Source organism: Pteropus vampyrus, unplaced genomic scaffold, assembly GCF_000151845.1.
Source record: "Pteropus vampyrus isolate Shadow unplaced genomic scaffold, Pvam_2.0 Scaffold15, whole genome shotgun sequence".
In the NCBI taxonomy this organism is placed as follows: domain Eukaryota; kingdom Metazoa; phylum Chordata; class Mammalia; order Chiroptera; family Pteropodidae; genus Pteropus; species Pteropus vampyrus.
The window spans coordinates 482,615-506,773 of NW_011888796.1; the positions used below are offsets into that span (position 1 = coordinate 482,615).

Consider the following 24,159-nt stretch of genomic DNA (forward strand, 5'->3'; position numbering starts at 1 on the left):
GAACTTTACAAGTCCTCAGTAATCAAAGGATGTTATTGCTGTAATTAATGACATCTGAGCTGTGGGGACCTTGGAGGTCATCAGACTTCACCTCCTCATTTGACAGATGCTAAAACCAAGGTCTGAAGAGGTTAAAAGATATGCCCAGGGCCACCAGTCAATTAGCAATGGGCCCTTTGGTGCTGCTGTTTTACATGCAGCCATAGCAGGTAACCCTACCAGGCAGTCACTGGTCTCTCAAGGCAACAACCAGTGGATCATCAAGAATGACACCTGCCTGTGCCACATCATAGCATGTGCACAACAAATATTTCTGTAGTGAATGGATGAGGCCAGATCAGAGTGGTGCTTAGGTGTTCTGTGTATGACTGGAGATCATCAGGAAAGACTACCCAGAGGAGGTGATGCTAAGCTGACTACTAAAGGATGTGTCTACTGAAAAAGAAGGAAAAGGCAATACCAGACAAATGGATCAGAACCATGAGAGCACAGCTCTCTTAGCAGAGGCTAGAGGCTAAACTAAGGAGTTTAAACTGTACCCTGAAAACCATGTAGAGCCACAAAGATTAGAAATAGGAAGTTATAACACCAAATTCATTTAAGAAGCTCTGGCAGGGATTTTAGAGGATTGGGGAAAGGGCAGTCTCCAAGTAGTAAAGAATCTTAAATTTAGTATTTTATAATTAATGCAGAGCTCTTTGGAGAGCAATTTGATAATATCTGTCAAAAATGCACATATTCTCTGATTTATCACTTCTATTTCTAGAATCTGTCCTCAGAAATCACATGTGTGCAATGACATCTATGTAGAATATTCACTGCATTATTTGTACTGGCAAAGCTTGAATGGGGACTAAATAAGTTGCCATACACCCATATAACAGAATACTATGCAGTAGTTGAAAAAGAGGTGGGCAATTCAGTCTGTAATAATATGGAATGACTTTCAAAATAAGTATGTGAAGAAAACCATTTGTGTGTATTATTTTTAGAGGACACACACACACGTCTGAAAATTTCTCTGGAATAATGCACAACAAATTGGTAGCTAACAATTGCCTTCAGAGAGGGGAACTGAATGGTTAACAGGGAAAAAAAATTCATTTTGCACTGAATGTATTCCCTTTTAATCCCCTTGAGTGCTGTCCCTTGTGTATGCATTACCTATTCAAAGATAAAATATAAAATAAAATCAATGTAGCAAGGCCTTCCTATAGACCACCTGTCTCCTCCCTCTATATACTGACATTCAAATTAACCTGACTGCTCCCTCTGCCAGGAATAGAGTTACTTTCAGAGCTCAACAGAGGGTCATTTCTTGGAGGAATTATTTTCTGATGCTTCACACCATGCCCACCTCCAGTAGGAAAAAACCCCTTCTCACTCCCAAAGTGCCTTTAACACCCTAATCTGACTGCACCTCTAACAGGTTATTACATCTATTTGTTTATCTGTCTCACCTTACTAGACTCAAAGTTTCTTGAAGGCAGGAACTGTGAATTAGTCAACTTGGAATCTTCAAAAGCCAGCACAGAGCCTGGCACCTGACGGCTGGTAGCAAATGTTTGCCAGACTCAGGAATACTATGGGGAGGAGACAGTATGGAACTGGGAAAAAGATGCACACATATGAGCTCCTGTTTTGTTTTGTTTTAAAGAAATAGCTGGCTCCTCCCTTACTGCTCAAGCAGCTAAAGGACCAATTCCACCATGAAGCCTAAGACCTGATCAAGTACAGAATAGATGAGGTGACAGAAATGAGGGCTTTGCCAAGAAAAAAGGTGAACAGAGGGCAGTCAATGGAGTGTTTACATGCAAAGCTGGGCCAAGGGTCAGTGCTTTAGAAATAATACAGAGAAAAGCCAATCCCCACAACCTCAGAGTATTGCCCAAAATGGGAGAATCCAGCTGTGGAGAAAGGGTCACACTATATATCTCATCAGTTAAGAAAGGATCTGCTTTGAATACAGAAGGACAAATGGATAGAAGGCAGGCAGGCAGGCCGGCAGGCAGTCCTGTCCTTGAATTGTGGCTTTAGATCAAGTCAAAAGAAAAACACTTTAGAACATATTAAGACTAGGTTTTCATTATCCCTAGAGAAACATGTACACGAAAACTTAAAAAAAAAGAAAAAAGAAAAAAAGAATACATTTCACTTCAGTGTTCCTTTGGTATAGGAGTGACAACTTCCTCTAATTTAAAAAACGTATGATTAAGTAGAGACAGAAAATAAAATGGTGGTTGTCAGGAGGGAGGAATGCGAAGTTATATTGCTTAATGGGTACAGAGCTTCAGTTTTGCAAGATGAAAAAAGTTATGGAGATGGATTGTCATATAACATTTCAAATGTACTTAAGACCACTGTTCTGTACACTTAAAAATGGTTAAGATGATCAATTTTATTTTATGTGTATTTTACCACAATAGAAAAAATTAAAAATTATGATTAAAGAGGAACTGGAACTAAGCTTCATTTTCAAAGCCTGCACTCACCCATCCTTACAAGACATATAACATCTAAACTTAGAAGTGATGAGAGAGAAGAGGGCCAGGGGCTACGAGTTAGTCCCACCTCTGCCACCAACCAGCTGGCTGGTCATGAAGATCCTCTGACTTCCGTGTCCACATCTAAAAAACTCTCTATGGTCTGTCAGAGCCACAGAATTCTCTATGGCATCCAAACTTCTCTTTACATAAGCCATCTCTCCCTCCAGCAGCCAGCTTCCCCTCTGAAACCCAGGGTGAGGCATCATGGAAAACCTGCATTCATTCACCTTATTTTCTTTCTTGGGACTAGTGCTGCTGCCCCAATAGAATGTGGTAAAGGGAGACCCCATAAGCTAGACTGTCAGCCCCTTAAGGGCAGGGTCCGGCCTATCCCACCTCTGTGAACCCAGAATACCAAAAGCTGGGTGACTGTGCTCTGCTGAATGTGATGTCATGAACACTCATTTCCTGTCCACAGTGACCCTCCAAGAGGAAGAGCACTGCTCTTAAGCCATGGCTCTGATCTTGAGGAAGCCACTTACCTCATCCCTGCCTATGTTTCTTCATCTGTAAACTGGGGCTGTTGCTTGCTCTGAATCTCATTAGTCTCTAGTGAGGCTCAAAGTGACATAAGAGGGACTGCTCTGTAAATTGGAAAATCTCAGGTCCTTCTATTTACAATCATAGTCCAGAAGCCAAGATAGCATAGGACTATCTGAGAAACTGTTCATCATAAAATGATGATGACAAGCAAGGCAGGCTCATGGTGTTAAGGAGAACCTGGAATACGAGCCCAAAGTTCTCATGGTTTGCTTGCTTGTTGTTGTCATAGATGCTTCCAGGTTAACCCAAGAGACTGCTAAGATTAAAGGTGTCCTGGAAGTCATCCTCAAAAATGGAGCACAGCCTGAGGAGGCAGCAGTAGCAGGTGGGGCCAGCCATGAAATAGGAAGGGCAACCTGTCCCCCAGGGTCCAGATTTCCTCAAGCCGTATGCCTGACTGCATTGGGGTCTACCCTGTGGAGAAAGTCATAGTCCTGCTGGAGGGGAAGGGTTGAGTCACACTCTAGTGACCCCTCCTCTGTGGAGACAAAAGGGTCCTGACTCTGTGAAGCTTGGCTCCCAGGTGCTAGGTGGGTTTCTCTACAGTTCTGTGAGGTCAGCCTAGTTTACATGTAATTTTCAGGATAAATTATTTCCTAAACTATGGCCCATCTTCCATTAGTTAGGAGAGGGAATTGGATAGGTAAAACCAATATAAATCCTTTTCTTGCCTCAAACTAGTACAGAAAGGGGATGGTGGTGGTGTAGAATCTAGAATGAGAAAGTTTATTCCTTTGATTTACCATCTTCACTGACCCTGACATTGTCACGCGATGGAGAAAGACAATGAACCGTTCTTGAAGTGTGGACAGAATTTAACCAGTTGATTATACTTCAGCGCTTGGTGATGAGAAGTCCTAAATCCCAGCTCCAATCCACAGCGCTTGGTGATGAGAAGTCAAGTTCAAAGTTCCCCTGAGGGTGTGGTAAGAGAAGTGACTAACATGCTTCCTTACCTCTCTTTTTCTTCCCTTCAAAATGTACCCTCTTCACTCTTACTCACCCTGAAATGGCTGGGTCACAGCAGCAAAAGATATCTAAATGTTGATCAGATCTTCATGCCTCTGACTCTTCCCCCAAAATGATGAAATTGTTACTTATAGATGCTGTCAGTTTATTTTTCTCCCTGTGGATAAATGGCTCCTTCCAATCTTGCTAACCTCTGTATCTTCCTCTTTCTTTTGTGCCACTAACATCTGAGCAATTCAATAGGCACAGAGTCTTCTATTGGACTTTTGAGACCATTGAGAGCCAGAACAGTTACCTCATCCATTTCCTTTTAAATGCCAGTTCCAAAGCCCAGAAGACAAACATCAAACCCTTGTTAAAATTCACTTCCTACAAATCACAAGAATAATCCTCAGCTTTCCTCATATGCCACCAAAGCCATGGTAGGGTGGGTGTTGGAGGTTCCTCTGAATTTCTCTGATATTCCTTGTATCCTTGTCGTGCCCCTAGAACTACTCACCACATCTTCTGGTTGTCACTTTCCTGCTACGCTATTCCTCAGGCTTCACACAGCAGGAACACCAACAGACACACTACCAACCCATCCCTAAGCCTTCTCTTGAACAGTCTCCAACATCTCTCTTCTAGAACCTAACAGCAAGATGACTGAAGCATGGACCTGAATGCGGGAGGGAGCCCTAAATCCCAGCTCCAATCCACAGTGGATTAGCCTCAGGCAAGTCAATCATTCTTTTTGGTCCTCAGGGGTGTGAGCCTGGATGATCCCCAAATGCCCTTTCAGTTCTGAGAAATCTGGAATGTCTTCTAGGGAATAGGAGGGGCCCATAAGTATTTCCTCCAAAAACAAAAGTCAATAAAAGTTCTGACTGGAAGGAAGAAATATGAAATCCTGCCTCTTTGTTCTGCACAAGCAGTCCTTTCCTCCTATATCTCTCAAGACCTATCCAAGCATCTACCTCCCTCTGCACTGCAGCAAACTCAGAAAACTCCACTTTCCCATTTAGAGCTTAATCAATCCATCAGCACATTTGTATAGGCCATCCGTACACAGTGTTCCTAAAGTGCTTTCCAAAAATAACGAACATCTAACAACAACAACAAAAAAACCCCAACCTCTACACATACAAGGATTACTGCAGAGCTGTAGCAGCCAAGAAAAAGAGAAAAGATGCAAGAGAGAAGGACTGAAGAGAACAAAACAAGATAGACTCAAGACAGGACAGAAAAAGAGAGAGAAGGCAGAATGCCTGTGAGCAGGAACTTGGCTTACTTAGGCCATAAATTTCTGACCCTGAAGGCAGGAAACCACTTCTATAGTCCCAGCTTCAGCAACAAGGGATGAGCTGAACTAGGACAACTCACTTCACATCCCTATGCCTGTTTCCTCATCAGCAAAATGGAATAGTTCAACTAAATATCTCTCAGGGAAGCTGGGATCGTGGAAAGATGATGCAAACTAGACCAGAATCTCTGGTCCGCTTGGATATTATTAGCCTGGTGGTCTAGGACAAATTAGTTTCAGTTCCCGTCTATAAAATGAATAAACAATACCCCCCTCATTGTGTTGTTGTTAGGTGGAAATGAGATAAACATAAAGGACGCAGGACTGTGTCTGGAACAGCAGGCATTCGAGTTAGTGTTGGCTAAGGCCCCTTCCTGCTCCAACAGGCTGTGACTGAGCCTCCAATAGATTCCCAAACAACACTGTTTCAGCTGGACTGGAAATATATGCCCTGAGACTAGACTCAAAACACAAAGTTAGTTTAGAATAGGAAAGAATAGCCAATAGGTTAAACAAATGACTTCCAAAGTTCTCTCCCATGAAGTTCTAAAAATAATTTCAAGGAACCTAGCAATCCCTCCCCCCAACTTAAATAATTATGTATGTCTACACTAAAGTAATATTTGTGTCTAAGGGGTCCTAGGAAGTCTCCTAGTCTAAATATGTTTCAGGAAAGGATTAGAGGATGGAGCTTACATGTGTGTTACATATATATGCATATGTATGTAACACTCATTATCTCACACTCATTATCTCATTAAATAGCTGTTGTTACCCTCATTTTATAGATAAATGGAATCTAAGAGGCCTAGAAGTCTCTCCTCCTCCTGACTTCCTATTGCAAAGGGCTCTGTGCTCTTTTGTTTTCCAATACAAGGTCAAGCTTAGTTGCCTCTTTGCTGGGAAAACTCATCAATTCAGCCCACAAGCATGGAAGGCTCTTCTGAACCCTTAGCATTACTGCCTGGACCACAAACGGGGCAACCAATCATATCCCTCCCCATGGTCCACTCATAGTTACTTAACTGTGGTAAGCTGCATTTACTACAGGCAGTAAATTCCTTCAGAAACCACCAATTCTGCCTCTTTCCGTGCCCTGAGATGCTCAGCATTTACTTGTACATCAAGTGGAAAAAAGATAAATCCAAAAGACATAATTTGTGTAGGCAATACGAGATGGCAAAGTAGCAGCAGGTATAAAACAGGAAGGTAAAAGGGTGTATAAATCTTGAAGTTTTAGCCAGGTAGCAAAACAGATGCTTGGCAGAAGTAGCTAAATTGGTCCGTAGACCCTAGAGATACATCTATGTGTCATCACATCCCTCTGCTTAGTTCTCAACAGAACTGAGTGAAGCAGGCTTCAATACCCACTTGGCAAATAAAGTCTGGAAAGCTGATTTGCTAAATCTGACTTTTAAGGGCTCTGTGTTTGCAGTGACTATACTGCAATTCAGCAAATATTTACTGGCTGTCTTCAGTACAATGCTTCGGTGATCAGAGATGAAGTGGGGCGAGTATAGTTCTTACTCAAGGAATTCACAATCTATGTAAGAAGAATTATATGTTTATCTGCATGACACTGTGAAATTGTTACTAGGGCCCAATAAAAAAGTTTTTAAAAAGTACCATGAGAACACAGAGAAGATAGGAACAAAGACTTCAGACTAGGAGTAGGGGAAAGGTGAAAAGAGAAAGCTTTGAGCTGGACCTTGAAGATAATGCACACAGTTAGTGAGCTCTCAGGACAGTTTTGCATGCACAGCACTAATCACAAAGAAAGAAAAGGAAATGGAAGAACAATTCACAAAAAGTATGGCAAAGAGAGAGAAAAAAGTGATAGTTTTATCTGCAAGACTCACTCAATGCTGCTGTCTGGTAACAAGAAATAAATGTGTGGGGGTGTGTGTGTGTGTTTACTCAAGAGGCTGTTTAAGTGTAGATTTTGGTTTTCAAAGTACCCATAGCTGTGCACGAAACACTTTCCCCAGGTCAAAAATAGCAAGCCCAAGAAAGAAAAGTTCTGCCTCTAACTAGCTGATGGAGTTATGTTTACTTTTTACCATCTCTGTGGATCGCTTTCCAAAGGCTTCCAAGTGGAATGGTATAAACAGGTCTGTGTCACTTCCTGGTTCTCAGGCCTTCTGCTACATTCCCAGTCAGCCTGGGAAGGCTGCCTATTTAAAAATAAACTTTAAAACTTCACCAAAAACCTCAACTCTAAACCACCCTTTCCTCTACTTCATTCAATGTCACTGAAATAAAAAGCGGTTGAGTAAGAAAGGAGACAAAAATGACTACAGAGAATGAATTCTCATGTCAAAACAAAAATATATGCTCACTGAATTCAAGGTTAGGAGAGTTGGATTTTACAGATGCTCTCCCTCTAACTGGAAAACATGACCTTGAGCAAGCAAGATGCTTTACTTCTGCACAATACTTGTGCTTCAGCATACTTTTAACCCCAGTGTAGTTATCCAGTCTTTCTGGAACCTGTTTCTTTCTCTCTAAAACAGCACTAATAATAGGTACCTCATAGGGCTATTGTAAGTATTCTATGGAGAAATGCGTGTAAAGCACTTAATGTAGTACCTGGCACTTAGTGAGGCATCAAAACTGGTAGGTATTATAGTTATTATCACCATCAATCATTATTATCATGATCTTCATGATCGTCTGAAAATGTAAGGACTGAGCTAGATGACCGCTACTTGAAAAGTTTTTCTGGCTCCAAAATCCTATGATTAAGTCACTTTCTCCTTTTCTTTTCTTTCTTTTTCATTTAGAAGGATGGATGGAAAGGAAGGGAGATAAACCTGCAAAGCATGACAGTTACAAATACGTACTCAGCATTTGTTAGAAACACTAGGGTACAATTAGGAAATCCATCAGTGAGTAAAAGGGGGCTTATTACCCTTCCCAATGGAAAAGTCTTAACCTGTTCCTTGAATTAAACTGGTAGCATGTGGCAAGTTCACCCACAACACATTGTCTCTACTCCCATGAGCACCAAGGACAACACCCTCCTGGGCCAGCACAATCTGACTTCATCCACTTCATCTATAACAGTCAGCAGCTCCTCAGAGCAGCCCTAAAAGATAGCACAGCAGCCAATCCACTCATTTCTAATGATGTCTAATCCTTCCACAAAATATCCTGTTTTAAATTTTAAAAAGTGCCTTCTCCTTAATATAATTTGAATGTGGCCAAAAATCAAAAGTTAGACTGTAACCAGGCTTTCAGCTTTATCAACACCAAAGTGCTAAACTGTAATTAAATTAAGATTAAATCAATAAACGTTTTCATTTATTCATTTATTCCATGTCCATGATGTGCCAAATGCTGTAGAAGATGACAAAAACTAACAGGATGGAATGAGTGCGAACAATAAAGATTGATGCCTAGGTTTCTGGCCTAAGTAACTGTGTGAATGATAGAAGCCCCCATAGGAGTAAAAGAACAAAGGTAGACAAGCAGATTTTGAAGAATGTCATAAATTTAGTTTGGGTTATTCTTGGGTATGCTGAATTGTAGGTACGAGGATATCCACGTAGAGAGGTCTAGCAGGCAAATCAGAAATGAGAATGAAATTCAGCAGAGCACTCTGAGCTTGAGATACAGGCCTGGAGTTATAAGCCTGCTCGTTGAAACCATGCAAAATAGATGCATTCACCTAAGAAAGAGAGTTGTGTAAGAAGAGGAGAGAATCAAGGACAAAACCCTGGGGAGAACGCTAACTCTTTAAAGAGGCACATCAGAGGAGAGCCCATGCAAGACACTCCACAAAGTACAAGGAAACTAGGTGTGCATCACAGACGTCAAGGGAGGCACATGGATTCAAGGAAGATGTGAGGGGGAGTTGGCAGATGCAGCAAAGGTCCTGTAAGATGAAGACTGAAAAACACCCAATGGATCCAGGAGATCACTAGTGACCTCATCAAGAATAGTTTCATCAAATGGTCAGGGCAGATCATATTGACTTTAACATGAATTCAACATGAGAAAGTGGAAACAATAAGGGCAAACTATTTGGTGGTGGGAGGGGAGTCGGAAAAGACGGGAGAAAAAAGAATGGATGATGGATAGGGGAAATTTGTATCTTATAAATTGTACCTTCTCACTTAACCCAAGGATTTGAGTTAAGGTTTCCTGGACTGCCCAGATAGCTCAGAGACACCACATGGAGAGTCCCTCTGACTTGACACTTCCACAGGCAATGATTAACTAAAGCTAGGGAGAAGCTGAGGGGATGAATATTAAAGAGTTGCCTGCTTCCTTAGTGTTCAACAAAAAAGCCTCTCCACCCTGCCACCCCTCCCCTGAAACTGCTACCTCTTCTGCAGGCTTCCTGAGTGAGAAGAAACAGTCAACCTAGTGACAGGGCCAGAGAGGTGGTGACCTTTCCTAGTGTCTCTCAGGCCTTAAGGTTCTCCATAAATATGGTCCCAGTATCTGCCATTTCCCTCCTTCCTACTCAAATGTCACCTGAGTACTTTTCCCTGAGGTTCTGGTTCAGGTTCAGGATTCTTGTATGTTCTTTACCTCCATTTACTGAAGATTAACAGTCCCAACAAGGTATGCACTTAAGCCAAACAAGATACAGTCTTTGGGCTCCAAATGTTCTCCATCTTGTTCTAAGAAGCCTCCTAATTTATAACCAAACGATAACTCTTCCTGTTCTCTTACTCACAAATTACCCAACTTCCTGTAAGCTGTCAAAGTTGAACAGTGAAGCCCCAAGCAAAAACGAGAAGCAGGAACCTGCTCACCATTCCTTCTTCTTAGATTAGTCCCATGCCCCTGCCACCACTTATGCCCTTATGTAACCCTCTAACTGTCCCTCCACCAAGGTCTATATGATTCAGTTCTAACTTCATCACACTTCCAGTTCTCTCCATGTGGGGGTCCAAATAAGGACCCTAGAAGAAAGGAATCTGAATAATTAACAACAAGAGATATTCCCTTAAATTGCCAAATAGAGATTACAAAAGTAATCTCAAATTAGTCAAAGTTCAGGCAGAGATACCAAATGAAGAACTTCATAAAGTCCAGGTAACATCCTGGAAGTTGTTAAGAAGGATATAATAAACACAGAAAATGAGAAAGAAACATCATTAATTCACTAGAGAATCTGATATTTTCCTCCAGACAAGGCATCTGGACTCAATACGTATCTTTCTTAAAGAACTTACTGACTTAATTTAATACATATATTGAGCACCTACATATACCAGAATCCGGGAAAGGTACAAAGATAGGGGAAAGCACATGCCCTTAAAGAGTTTACAGTCAACTTGAAGAGATAAGACACATATGCAAGTAACTACAATATGAGGCAGAAAATGAAAACACATGGATGATATGTAGCCACTGTCAAAGACAAAACAGAAAAGTAGGCTGGAGCCCAGAAGAGAGAAATTAAACAGTTAATGACCGGATCAATTAATGTGGGTTTTAAGAATCACACATAATGGAGTTCAAATCCTGATTCTGCTTATTGCTTCTTACGGGCCCTAGATGTACTGCTTTACTGCTGCGAGCCTCCGTTTTGTCACATATAAAACTGGGGTAACAATACCTATTTCATAGAATGGCGAAGTGTCCATGATTCACACATTTTTAAAGAGTTTAGTACAGTATCCGACACAGAGTAAGACTAGGTAAGATGGGAGGGTCACTGCACATAGAGTATTAATGCTCCTTCCCCCACAGGGCTGTTTGGGCCTAATTCATGGAAAAGCAGCTGAGCACCTGCTACTTGCTCATCAATTGTGCCTAATTGTACAATGAGTCGCCCAAGTTAGATGGGAACATGGTCAGAAGGTACAGGAAGGAGGCTCAAAGTGTGTATGTGTATGTTCATGCCACGATAACGAAATCTGTCTCAATGAATCCATTTTCAACAAGTGAACACAGGAGAAAAAAAGGCATCCAAGGTTAAAAATTGGTCTGAGGTGATGGTTTGAGGGACTTTTACCTCTAGTCATGATGGAATAACAGGGACTAGATTTATTCTCTTTTTTTAAACAACTAGAAAGCCAGCTATAATACATGTAATAATGATTTTCAGACATCTGACAATAGAACAGGACAGTGAGCCCTACCAGTGCCCCCAGCTAACTCCCTAAAGAGTTTCCAGGCTACAGAGTAGGGAGAAGAGACATGAAAGACTTAAATAATCTTGCTGAATTGAAGAGAGAGTTGGGGATTTAGGGCAGCCAAGGTGGCTAGAATTTGCAGGACAAAGTAATTGAAAGGAGGTAGCTGCAAAAGGAAAACGCTCCAGATTTGTAGAGGGATCCTCCTGAGTCTTTAGCTGAGTACTGATCTGTGCGTGTGTGAGAAAACTAGCAAGGTGGAGAAAGAACCAATGGAAAACAGTAGGCAGCATAAAATCCAGGACTCACAGAGAGCCATATTCCCCACTGGCTGAAGTAGAAAAAAATCTCCTAATACACAAGACATCGATGGACTCTTCAGAAGGGTTTAGCCTCAGTAGTGCAACCATGCTAGCCTTGGACTAAAGGCTGTTCTGGACCTGTCCTAACAAAACTGCAAAGCAAGACTTGAAAGGATCAAACCAATCCCAAGTAACTGAATTGCTTCTGAGAACAAAGCCCAAAAATATTTAAAGAAATACACAAAAGTTCCAGCACCCAGCAACATAAAACTCACTGTCTACCTTCAAATAAAAAATTAACAGGCATGCAAAGAGGCAGAAAAAATAACCATAACTAGAGAAAAATAAAACAGCAGAAACAGGCCATAAAATGATACAAATGATAGAATTAGACAAAGATATTAAAATCTATTATAAATATACTCCATGTGTTCAAGAAAGAAGGCATGAGTATGATGAAGAAAGAAATGGAAGACACGAAAGAGACCCAAATTGAACTTCTAGAAGGAAAGATACAAATATCTGAAATGAAAAATACATGGGATGAGATTAACAGATTAGACCCTGTAGAGGAAAAAAATTAATGAACTTAAAAACATAGCAATAAAAACTATCCAAAATGACACACAAAGAACATCAGCCAGTGTGGGATAATGTTAAGCAGCCTAACATATATATAATGGACAGGGGATAGGTAGTCATAAAAAATATTTTTTAAGAAATAATGTCTGGAAAATTTCCAAATTTGATAAAAACTATAAACCTGCAGATCCAAGAAGCTCATCAACCCCCCCCCAAGAGAAGCACAAAAAGAAAACATAAGGTACATAATCAAAACGCTGAAAATTAGTAATAAAAATGCAATCCAGGAAGCAACACAGTATCATGTTTAAAGTATTGAAAAAAAAAAAATCAGTGTGACACTGTTTAAAGCAAAGTTGATAAGCCCTGTGAAGTGTCCATCACTAATCCTTTTTGTGCTCTTTCTCATCTTGTGCTGAGAGCGCAAGATGATGGTCTCAGTGGCCTTGACATTTGTAAGCACAATAGCCTATGAAGAGTAAAAAAGGGTAAAAACCCTTTCTTAGGCTCACAAAATAGGCGTTTACCCATGTTTTATACCTCTGTACTCAGAACATTACAGACTGTAGCTCTTATATAGCCTTGAGGCAACATTGCTTAATACAGTGGAAAAGAGACAAGAAAGGTCTATCAGAGGGTTCATCCTAAAGCAGAAGAAAATAAAGTTAGAAATAAAAAGTAAATCTCATTAAGGAATGAGTCAGCCTTACCAGCATCAGGTGTAAATAGGCCTCCTTCCCTTCAAATTTATACATCTGCTGGTTTATGTGTCTGACCTCTACAGATTCAGATGAAATGTTTTTCAGAATGGAAGAATGCTCCTTGAGAAGGGCTGGTAAGGATAACTCAAGATACAAATAAGAGTTACTCAAGTCTTAGCTATACAATCCAGCCCAGGGCAGCAAAATCTCCTCTTCATTAAGTACCCTGGGCTGGCGCCCCATTCTTCAGAGTTCAGCCTGGGACTCTACATCCTGGAGGGTAACTGAAGATGGCAATTGATCTTTTCCATGTATTTGTTGGTCTCGTCTCCCCACTAAACTGTAAATTAAACTGTAAGGTCCCAGGAAGGCCAAAGCCTCATATGTTTTATATTTTCGTTTTAACCCTGAGACTAACACGTACTTAAAAAACCCTAGTTTAAGTGTGCAAGAAGGACCCTCTGCCCCAAATTACTTATTGCCTAACTGGTGGTTCTTAACTGGGGACAATTTTACACATCCTCCCAAGATATCTGACAACATCTGGAGGCATTTTTGATTGTCATAACTTGGAGGTGGGGGATGCTCCTGAGATCTAGTGGGTAGAGGCCAGGGATGCTGCTAAACAGTCTATGATACACAGGACAATCCCCCATAATAATTATTTGGCCCAAAATTTCGACAGTGCTACAGTTGGGAACCCTGGCCTACATGAATAAATGCTGAGCTGCAGCAGTAAATGCCAGCAGATATACTTCAGTTGTGCATAGTGCAGAATTCCTTCACACTACTGGAAGGCCTCTTGTCCAACCTCCTGTCGTCGAAACAATTTGATTTTCCTGTTGACGCTAACAGAGAGAGAGGAGCTTAGGGGTTCAGATATCTGGCTTTTAATCCCAGCTCTGCTACCAGCTGTTTTGATTCTAAACGTATCACAAAACTTTTCTGGGCCCATTTCTTCCTAAGTAAAAGAGAAGGGTTGAGAAAGATGACTTAAGAGTTCTCCCAGCTCTGAAATTCTATTTGAAATGCTGGGTTTGACCTTATCTACTTACAATGAGCCAAAGAGAAAGGGAAAGTATCCAGTCTTGTTGTGAGTATGCACATCCACCCTCTGAAGGACAGAGGTTCTTACACTGTGGAAACCAAATTGGGCCAAGGGAAGCTCCAGGGAAGCCAGTTCAGGCACGAAGAACCAGGTAAGGGCTCTGTAAACACTTTGTGAAAGGCCAGCCTAGGCTCTGAGATTTAAAATATAAATGTCCTCACTAGCCTCCCTCCTGCCTTCTCCAGGTCAATCTTTTTAATCAGTGTGAAGAAGAGGAGGAGGAAAGCTAGGGCCTTGCTATATAACATATAGGCTATGGAACAGCAGCACTGGCATCATTTGGGAGCTTATTAGAAACTCTGAATCTCGCCTTCATCCTTGATCTATTGATTCGGAATCTGCATTTTAATAAGAGTGCCAATGATTCATATGCTCGTTTGAGAAGAGTTGGTTTAGCGTATGCTGCCCTTCTATTCCCTGCTTTGTCACCTCTTCACTTGGTAAAAATGACAAAAAGACTGTCTGCATTCTCCCGATCCCACCTCCTTTCACAGTTTTATGTGTGCAGAGAGAGAGAGAGAGAGAAACACCAACCAGTTCAGAACCTCCAAACCCAGAGTCATCAAGAGTGATGGGGATAGGTTACTTTCTCCTTGCTTCTTTCCTATATCCAAACAAGGCCAGAAAGAGGCAAGGCTTGAAACACAAGCTTTTCCACCTGAGTGATTCGGCCCACTCCTGTAGTCCAAAGATTCCTCAGGAGGAGGGATGGAAAAGGGGGTGGTGAACCCAAAGGTACAAGCTCTGATGGGAAGAGACTCATCATTTGCATCTGAACAGAGACCAACAGGGGTCCAAAGTTTCATTTCTAAAGGTTTTTTTTTTTTTTTCTGCTGCGTCTTATATTACATAAAGATTCTTGGGGGCATAGACTAAAGGGCAAAGCACACTCACAGAGTAAACAAAAACGCAGCAAGGATTCTCCTAGCAGAGTGGTGAGGGGCAGCAGCTAGAACAAAAACAATATCTTGATGAAGGGTAGCATAACAGAGGCCTGGAAGAGAGAGCAGAGTGGGGAGGCGGGGGCGTGGGGGGGGCGGGGAGCTGGATTCTACCAAGTAGTCAGAGCAGTGAAGGAGATTAGGTTGCTGTTCACCCTTCACCCCACCCACTGCCGCAAGCAACAGATGGCCCAGCCCCAGGCAGGTGGCAGAGACAGCAATCTGCTTGTGCCTGCCGGCCCTTCCCCCAGTACTGGAGATGGTGAGGAGCAGTGTAAAGTCCGGGGCTCATCCCAGGTGGAAGCAACACCTTGAAAGAGTACCTAGGGCAGGGTGGCAACATCACCCAATGCTTCGCAAGAATGAGAACCTTCAAAACAATTCTCAGCACTATTCAAGGTTCTCCAGCACTCACACACAGGTCCTCAGAGAGCTGGTGAGGTAGGGATTGGGGAAGACCTAGAACAGCTCCCAGAGTGCACTGGGACTTCTTGGCCTAAGAGGGGTCATTTAATCATGCAACATTTACTGTATATATATCACATTCTAGGATCCGCACCAGCCAGATGAGGATACAGAGGTGATAGCAGAGTCTCTGTCCTCACAATGAGGTCAAGAAGAATAAGGCAACAGACAGTTCAAGAGAGTAAGCGCTGCAGAGCACAAGGCAATATGCTTTGTGAGAAGGGGCTCTCCTACTAGTATGGGGCAAACGGCAGTCTATGCTGACACTGACTTTAGAAAGATGTTAGCCAGGAAAGCAGAAAGAGGTGGGTAAAGGGAAGGTAGGCATTCCATGAACAGGGAAAAGCACATGCAAAAGCCTATAGACAAAACTGGGAACTGCAAGTTGTTCTGTCCCGGCCTTTGCTGACTTTGGTCACCTCATCAGGAGCGGACTCATGGGTTTGTCTTGAGATCATAACACATTACTGCCTAAAGAAACTTTGACCTTGTAAAGTCTAGTCTTTCCATTTTAAGAGGGGAACTGAGGCCCAGAGACAAACCATGACCTGCCCAGGGACACAGGGCTTGTTAGTGGCTAAACCAGAGCTCAGCTCTCCTAATTTTTCACTAAGCAAAGTTCCATCAAATATCTCCCAATCAGAATCTGACCACTGAGCCCTCTCAGACAGTGTCAGCCACAGCAGCACTGTTCCCCACTGTACTCCATCCCAAGGAATGGCTCATTACCAGGCCTGTGTCAGATGAGGAAGTCCAGCAGCATTAATCTCCAGGAACTCCAACGTGGCAGAAGCAGCTCATGAAAAAACAAGAGGGGCCACCTGCCTCTTCTGGAAAGGAGGCTGAAGGCAAAAACAGCAAGTACTCAAGGCCAGTTGTATTCCTCCTATGTGTGCACATGTGTGCGCGCGCCCCTCTGCGCTTAGCAAAAATGGGTCCCCCTTGGAAACAAAGACGGGTCATTCTGAAAGCCGAAGGAAACTATTGGCCAACACAGAAACAGAAGGTAAGTCTGAGCTACTGCCAAACCAGGCAGGCTTAATTAAGACTCCCCCACCCTCTTCCCCAGGAAGCCCACCCCGCCCGCCCCCCGGCTGGTCACACTAATCTAGTTGGGAGAAGCAGTCATTTCAGGGAAGCTAAAGGTCTCCCTGTGGCCCAGCTTTGCGGGATGGGCCATCAGCCAAGAAGCCAAGCCCTCGGAGCTTCAGGGCACAGCTGCCCTTACTGTCACCTCAATATCCCCCAGCCTCCAGCCTGACACCCACTGTGGATCAGAATGTGTGCAAAGTGGAAGAAAGTGCTCATTAGCTTTCCAAGTGTAGCCCTTTTATAGAATCTGAATAGCAGGCACAGTCACTCAACTGCGAAGCAGAATTCCTCCTCTTCCTATAACAAAACAAAGATGCACGTCAACAACCAGCTAGCTGGTTAAAACTGTGCGGAAAGAGGCACAGATTCATGTAGAACCTGCCTGGCAAACCTCAGCTCCAAGGCCTTGAAGCACTGGTATGATGAAAACATCTTAATGATGAGAAATCCTTCCTGTCCAAAATGCTCTCAGATGATGCCTCTGACCCCACATTCCAGTGCAATTGCCACAGGCTGGTTGTGGCCTTTAGGGCCAACACCAGCTCATGGATACTCAGGGCAAGAAAGTGGCCTTCCAGAAAAACTGACTGACTCGGGGGCTGAAAAGCAATGTTTGGTCTAGTATAACAATGGGACCATAATGAGCACCCTGTGTCCTAAACATCTTCATATCTGTTATGAGGAACCTCTCTGGGTGGAGGGTGTGTGTCTGTGTGTGTGCGTTCAACTAGGAGTTAGGGGGGTTGGGGTAGGGGGAGGTCACTGTAGCCTGACTTCCTTTTCTTCCACCCAAACAACAACTCTTTAGAACTTGCCCTCCTGGAAGGAAAATGCAGTTCTGATTTCCCAACCTCACTGTTTGAGAGAACGTCTTGTGTCCTCTCTCTACTTTTTAAAACAGATGAATGCTCCCCTGCCAAAAAAGCAGCTGTAAATACAGGAGAGGATAAAACAGAATCTTGCTATGAGTTCCAGAGGAACCACTGTACCATAGTAAAAAGCCTTCTCAAAAGAAGCAACACACGACTTCATTCAAAGTACCTCTTTAAAGTGTAACCTTTGGGCAGATGATTTCTCTACACGGCAGGGCTGCTTCCTCCTCTACTTGACCTTCACATGTAAAGTGAATTAGTGAGTTTCTTCCTGCAAGACAGAAAGAACTTACAACTCAATCAGTGTACCTGCTACTGAGTGTTTGCTATTATTGTGAACAAAAAGGGAGCTATACAATAAACCTGACAAGCTCAGGGGGCCATATGGCAGGCCTGACAAACTGAGACACCAAAAGTAACCACACAGGACGTTCTGATCACAAACTTCTAACTGGGAGGTCATGGTGGGTAGTCACGTCCCAGGCCTATAGCTTCCTTTAGCAAAGGTCAACCTTTACCTTAAGTGAGCTCTGTCTGTTGTTCTTATGCATCAAGGATGGCATACTTTGAAATATCAGAGTAATTTTCTTTTCTAGACCCCCTTGTAGGCACGAACCCCAGCACCAGAGTACAAGACAAGCAGAGCAGGAGACCACAGAACCCTTCATTGTTATCTTGTTCCCCGCATACCATCTCTATGTGTTGTAAATGTTAATTATTAGCTATCTTATATCCACCAATGTAAAAGAAGTATGTGTCTCCTCATTTTGCTTTTTATCCAATTTTTATCCTAGAGATTTCCCTATGATGCTTTCTCCCACCTCCCTAATCTACCACCAATGGATTTTATAGAACCCTCCCTACATCTCCTCCTTTGATTCTAATTAAAAAATAAGCTACAAAACTGCCATTCTCCAGAGCATTTTTTCAATCTGTTGAAATTTTGCTTCCCAGCATATGTCATCAGTTTGGCTCAAATAAACTCATAAAAATTCTCTACAGCTTTGGACGTTTCTTACATCGACATTTTTAGCAACATCGTCAATATTAAAGGGCTAAACTTCATTACCAAAGTGTTGCAGACGTTTAAGCAAAGTTAAGCCACCATGTTTTTAGGCAGACTGAGGCCACAATATTTAGTAATTGAGAATAGGATGGGAAGAGGGTATGAATCTGAGATAAGCAGCCTGGCTTCTGCACTTACTGCTTTCCAAAAGGAATAGCATTTTTCAAAGGCTCAGGATTCTAAGAAATCACCCACTGGCTTATCATACCCCTCCATCACAACAGTAATGATGCTGCCACCCCAACACTCAATTGCCAAAAATAAAAAATCTAAAGCGGTATTTCAGAGAAAGTTTGTGAGAAGAAAATTCGAACTGGTTTTATTTTCATACAAGCTACAATTAAATGGCTTTGCCTTTGCAACCACCCTTCCCAACTAGAATATTGGTAAGTTTAGATGTGCCCCACAGATTTAAACTGGATTACAGGGAATGTAGCTATCTGAAACTGGTCCCAGCACACAGATGTCACTAACCTATTTCATAGTGCTAGATGAGTCTGAGAAATAAAAGGGAGATAGATAGGGGAAAACTTCAGCATAATTCTTAAAAATCTGCCCAAGTCAAAAGAAGATGACATTGCTTTTAGTTTCATGCAAGACTCTATTATTCAAAGGAAAAATGCAACATAAGCCTATAAGCCCCACCAGTCACAAAGCAAAGACAGAAAATGTTTGTATTTCAGAATAAATTCAAATCCCCAAACTTCCCAGAGTAATCAATACAAATACAAATGCCACTAATACAAATAAATCAAATGTTCAGTTTGACAGGTCTGCTCACCATTGCCCCCTTAATCGTTCCCTGAAGCTATAAGCTTCCCCACAGCCAGGAACCTTTCACATCCTCCTTTTGGAGGATTCACCACATAGGCATCTGGTCTCACCACACACAATTCCCCAAGAACCCTGGTTAACTTCTAGGAGGAACAGATTTTCCCACCAGAGTTTTAAGAGAATCTCAGAATAAACTCTTAGAGACATGAATGACCCTTCCTGTCTTTTCCATATTCTCTCAGGTCTTGGTTTCCACAGTCCTAAAATTCCTAGATGGTCTTCTGGCCTCCAGCCCTGGCTCTGCTCCATCCAGATCAACCAAAAGGAACCACACTCCTAAAGCACTGTCAGATTACCTTTCAACTCCAATAGTTCCACCCTATATATATATATATACTTTTGTCTACCCCATGTATCATCATTTCTTGATAGTCCTCTATAGATAGCTTGCAAAATGCTCAGAAGGCTCAGGGCCCACCCCACCAGAAATTCTCAATGGAGTTGGGGAGGCTAATTACCCAAGTAGCAAACAATCAAGACACAAAAAGGCAAGAGTATCCATTTCAGTATCCCACGTGGGTTCAGTAAAATGCTAAAGTGCAAGGTATGAATAATTAGAAAACAAGAACACACAGCTACTTGTGAGTTATGGACAAAATAATAAAAAAGAAAAAAATGAAAAGAAAGGAAAGAAAGAAAAAAAAGGATCTGAACCAAGACAAAGAGAGCCTTAAAAAGGAAGAAAGGGTGATGTGACCTGATAGCTTTGAGGGCTAATAAGTATGAAGAAGGAAAGAGGGAATTTCTGGAGCTAGAGGCTGAATAAAAGCATGATAAATTGGGGGCCTCAGGTGTTGGAGGGGTAGGTGGGAAAGGGAAGGGGAGAGACCAAGAATAAGGGAAGAACAGAAAAAAAAAATTCCATTTGAGATCTTTCAGGGCAAGGGACAATTCTTATAGTTTCCCTAGTATCTACCACACAGCACACTCTGGTTGTTCCACAAAGTATTAAGCATTCAACTGAATACTTATAGTAAGGCCAGTTTGTACAGCCATAAAAAACAGGCAGAGAAATTCAGCCTTGGATCGGTAAGTAGTGGGGAGCCAATGAAAGTTCTTCAGCAGAAAACCTGACCTGATCCAATTCAACAAGCATTTACTGAAGGCCTAGTATGTAAGAGGCACCAGAATACATGGTCCTCACCCTCAAGGAGCCCGCCACCATGAGAAGGGCTAGCGATACTACCTCCTACACACACAGGGCTTCATTCTCTTACCTAGTCTCACTCGAGACAAGAATACTGTTCACAGGAGATGAACCTGGCTGAGACTAAAGTAGCCTGAGAGGCCAAACAGGATGATGAGGTCTGGCCAGGGTAGTGGTTAACAGAAACCTACAGAAAAAAAGAAGTGGCAAGGGCTGGTTAATGAGTGGAAAAAAGGGGCTAAGAGGCGAGTGATGGTGACATAGAAATCGGAGAGCAGGAAGACTCGGGTTTCAATTCCCAGATGGTGACATTATCTTCAGGCCATGCTTTGGCTCCCTGACCACCAAATGTAGAGATCAGTGAGCTTGGCCATTCTGCCTGTTTCTGGGAGTGGGGGTTACACATTCCATCCTTCCCATCTACGCAGTTTTTTATGCTAGTTATGATTTCCTGCAATTCCCATTTGCAAGGGGGTGAAGCGGATCCATATGATAGAGCTGACAATTCCTTTGTCCATCACAACAATGATAAATACAATTCAATAGTTCTGCACTAAAGTTTTTTAAGCTCTTATTTTGGGAAGAGAAAAGGAGGAAACATTACATTTAAAAAGCCTTACCCAATGAGCCTTCCTCCTAGGCAGAGCCTTCCCAGCTGCATTGAGTGAGAAGGAATGAGACAGAGAAGTAGCAACCTTAAGAGCCAGTATCAGTTCCTACAGCTAAGAGGCCCAAGATCCCTCACCACCTGGCTCTGTGAAAAATGAGCACAAACCCAGGAGAACAGAATCTACATGAACCAGGCCAGAAATGCTTGAGTACTCAGCAGCCCTGGAAATAAGAACAGCTCTGAAGCAGAGAGGACATTTGGGGACAAGGGTGTTGTCAAGTGCTTATCCCAAAGTAGGGCTGCCCAGTATAAGGCTATTAGCCACAGGAAGGCCAGCTTAGCTCCCAGAAATGTGGCCCCTCCCTCTAACACCTTGCAGGCCACTCTGCTGTCCTTGACCATACTAGAAAAAGGGAGCAAAATAACAGGTGAACAATGGTGACGTCCAGAAGGGAAATCACATGACTACGAGTAACCCGTATTTCCTAATCTTTCTTTAAGAAACAAATATAATGTAATTTCTTAAATTTTTTTTTAAACAAGTAACTTAATGGAGGAAACAAATTTGAAATATGTACCTTTACAAAGAAAAAGTACAATGAGCCCTCTTTCCTAACCATTAAAGAATAATGAGGAAAAGAGAGCACAAATTGAATGAAGAACAGTTGGTAAAAACAACTTGGTGGATCCTCTGACATTTTCTAAACAAGTACTTCCCTCCCACCTGTTACAGATTCTGACTGCCTGAGAACAGTCTCGCTATACCAGGGTCCTCAAGAGAAATAAAACTAGAATGTGACCTGAGATCATCTGTTATCACAAAGCATTTTCCCAGTGTTCTGTTTAGACTTCCTATGGATGGCAAACGTCCTTTTAATAAGCCTGTGGTCTGGCTGTGTCAACGGGGAATGGGGTGTTTTCTCATTTTGTAGGACTCAATTCTGAAACTGGAGTGGTCATACTTCCAGTAACAAAAAAACCTCAGGATAATAATAGTATTAGCATCATTATTAACTGGCCCTTGACTCCTTATTCACTGTGCATGGATTTAAGCATTTTCCATCTAGTATCTGATTTAATCCTCATAATAATCTTAAAAGGTAGGTACTATTACTATCTCCATTTTTAGGCAAGGCAGAGAATTTAAGTAACTTCATGAGGCCAAGATTACAAACTAAGCAGTCTAACCCCAAAGCACACGACAACCTTGGTAGAGGTTAAAATTATTCCATGTCAGATAATGTAATTCACTTTAAATATTAAATTTATCTTGGTTATATTATGAAGCAGGAGGCAAAATTCTCATTCATTATAAAAAGAAAACAGAAAGCTCTAAAGAGTGCTCACACAGCTGCCTGCAGCTAGACTCTGCAGTATGGGCTTGGCTTCCCAGCTCTACTTCAGAACCAGTGCAGAAGGAAGTGTGTGTATTTTAACATTCAGATGCCAGGGCCCCATCCACAAGGAAACTGATTCCCAAGGTATAGGGTGGGTTAGGTGATTCTAAAGCACACTTTGAGAAACAGTGCTTTGGAGTATCCAAAGAAACTTCTGAAGCCACTGCAAGATTTGAGAACTAGGTCATTAGATGGTGATGACTAACTCCCCTGAATTGCTACTGAAAAAGATAATCACTTTTGGTCATAAGCACCACAAGCTAAAAATACTGCTGAAAGTGAAACACAAATTCAGAGACATTAACTCCCAGAGCTCTCTTTGCCTTACCACATGCATCAGATGAAGAAATCGCCTTCTCCATGACCTGAATGAATGTTTGCTCCAATCACCTGGCTAGAAGCTGCCTCAAAAAATGAACTTGATGTCTTTGGAAAATAACTGCCAAAAATGGATATATTGTATATTAATCATCAAATGCAGATATCCTTAATAGAAACTTCAACAACATCAGGCTGAGAGGGGAAGAATTATTTTTTTAAATGTGTGTTCTTTAAAACTTCCCACACAAAGCACATTGCCTAGGTCTTTGCACTGGTTTTTAAACTGAATAAAGATGCACTCACTTCAAAGTTTTGCCTCTCTAGTTAGTCAGTCAATAAGTGTCCATCTACTTATGTGAGCTCACCAATTCTGTCCTTCCTCCTTGGCTTCAATTATCTATTTCAACTGCATTACTATTCAAGAAGGATAGCTTCAAGTTTAAAACCAGTTTAAATAATTACTTAAGTTATTCGGAAATTCTAATGCTTTCTTAAGCACCAGCCTGACCTTCCTCTGACCTTTTCTGGTCTCTGAGGGTCAGTTCTGAATGCTGGCTCCCCTTGAGGTGGGACCCCGTGTATTCTCTGACTTCCTCAGGGTCTTTAGAGGCCACATAGTGTGGCCAAGAGTTCCACTGTGCATCCTCAAAAGGTGCTTTTTATCCTCTTTTGGCATCAATTTTCACAACTGTAAAATGGGTATAATGTAAGCAATCTACTTCAAAGTTGCTGTGAAGAGTAAATACATCTAAAGCACTTAGAACAGTGCCTGCATTTAAAAAGTACTCAATATGTGTTATCTTTTATTATGAATCTATCTTTAATATTAAGAAAATTTTGCATGAATCTAGAGCTTTATACTTTTCGAAGCAGTATCTATTCATTATCACTACAATCAGTTCTCACAATGATCATTTTAGTTAGACAAAACTAAAAGTTTATGAATACTTTCTGCTATAAGAAAAAGGAAATAGTCCAACTGTTAGTCATCATCTCAGACCTCATTAGGTCAGAGACCCGTCTCAGTCATCTTTCTATACCATCCTCCCACACATACTAGCATGTGTCAATAAATCAATGTTGAATTGGACTGAATGTAGGGTTGGCCATGCTGTAAAAGCAACCCCAGCCTTGTGGCAAGAAAGTGGGAACAAATCAGAATCATCATTCTAGGAAATTCCTGGCTACCTTAAACACAGAGACAAGAAGGCTACTACCCTTTGCAGTCCTGACTCCAACTCATCCCTGAGAGGAAAAGGAACATCTGCAGGAAGGCGAGCAGCCTG

At 42.0% G+C, this 24,159-nt stretch overlaps 1 protein-coding gene across 2 annotated transcripts in view; it reads right to left on the bottom strand.

Moving 5' to 3' along the window:
• The window catches only part of SUSD6 (sushi domain containing 6), an 88,419-nt gene that overhangs the window by 49,772 nt on the left and 14,488 nt on the right, over positions 1–24,159 (bottom strand). The window contains exon 2 of one of the 2 annotated variants that reach the window (XM_023526845.1): positions 17,668–17,769. The exons of the other annotated variant lie outside the window; for it this stretch is intronic. The gene's annotated coding sequence lies outside the window, so the exon portion shown is untranslated. The remainder of the gene's footprint in view (positions 1–17,667; positions 17,770–24,159) is intronic. 2 annotated transcript variants of the gene reach the window in all.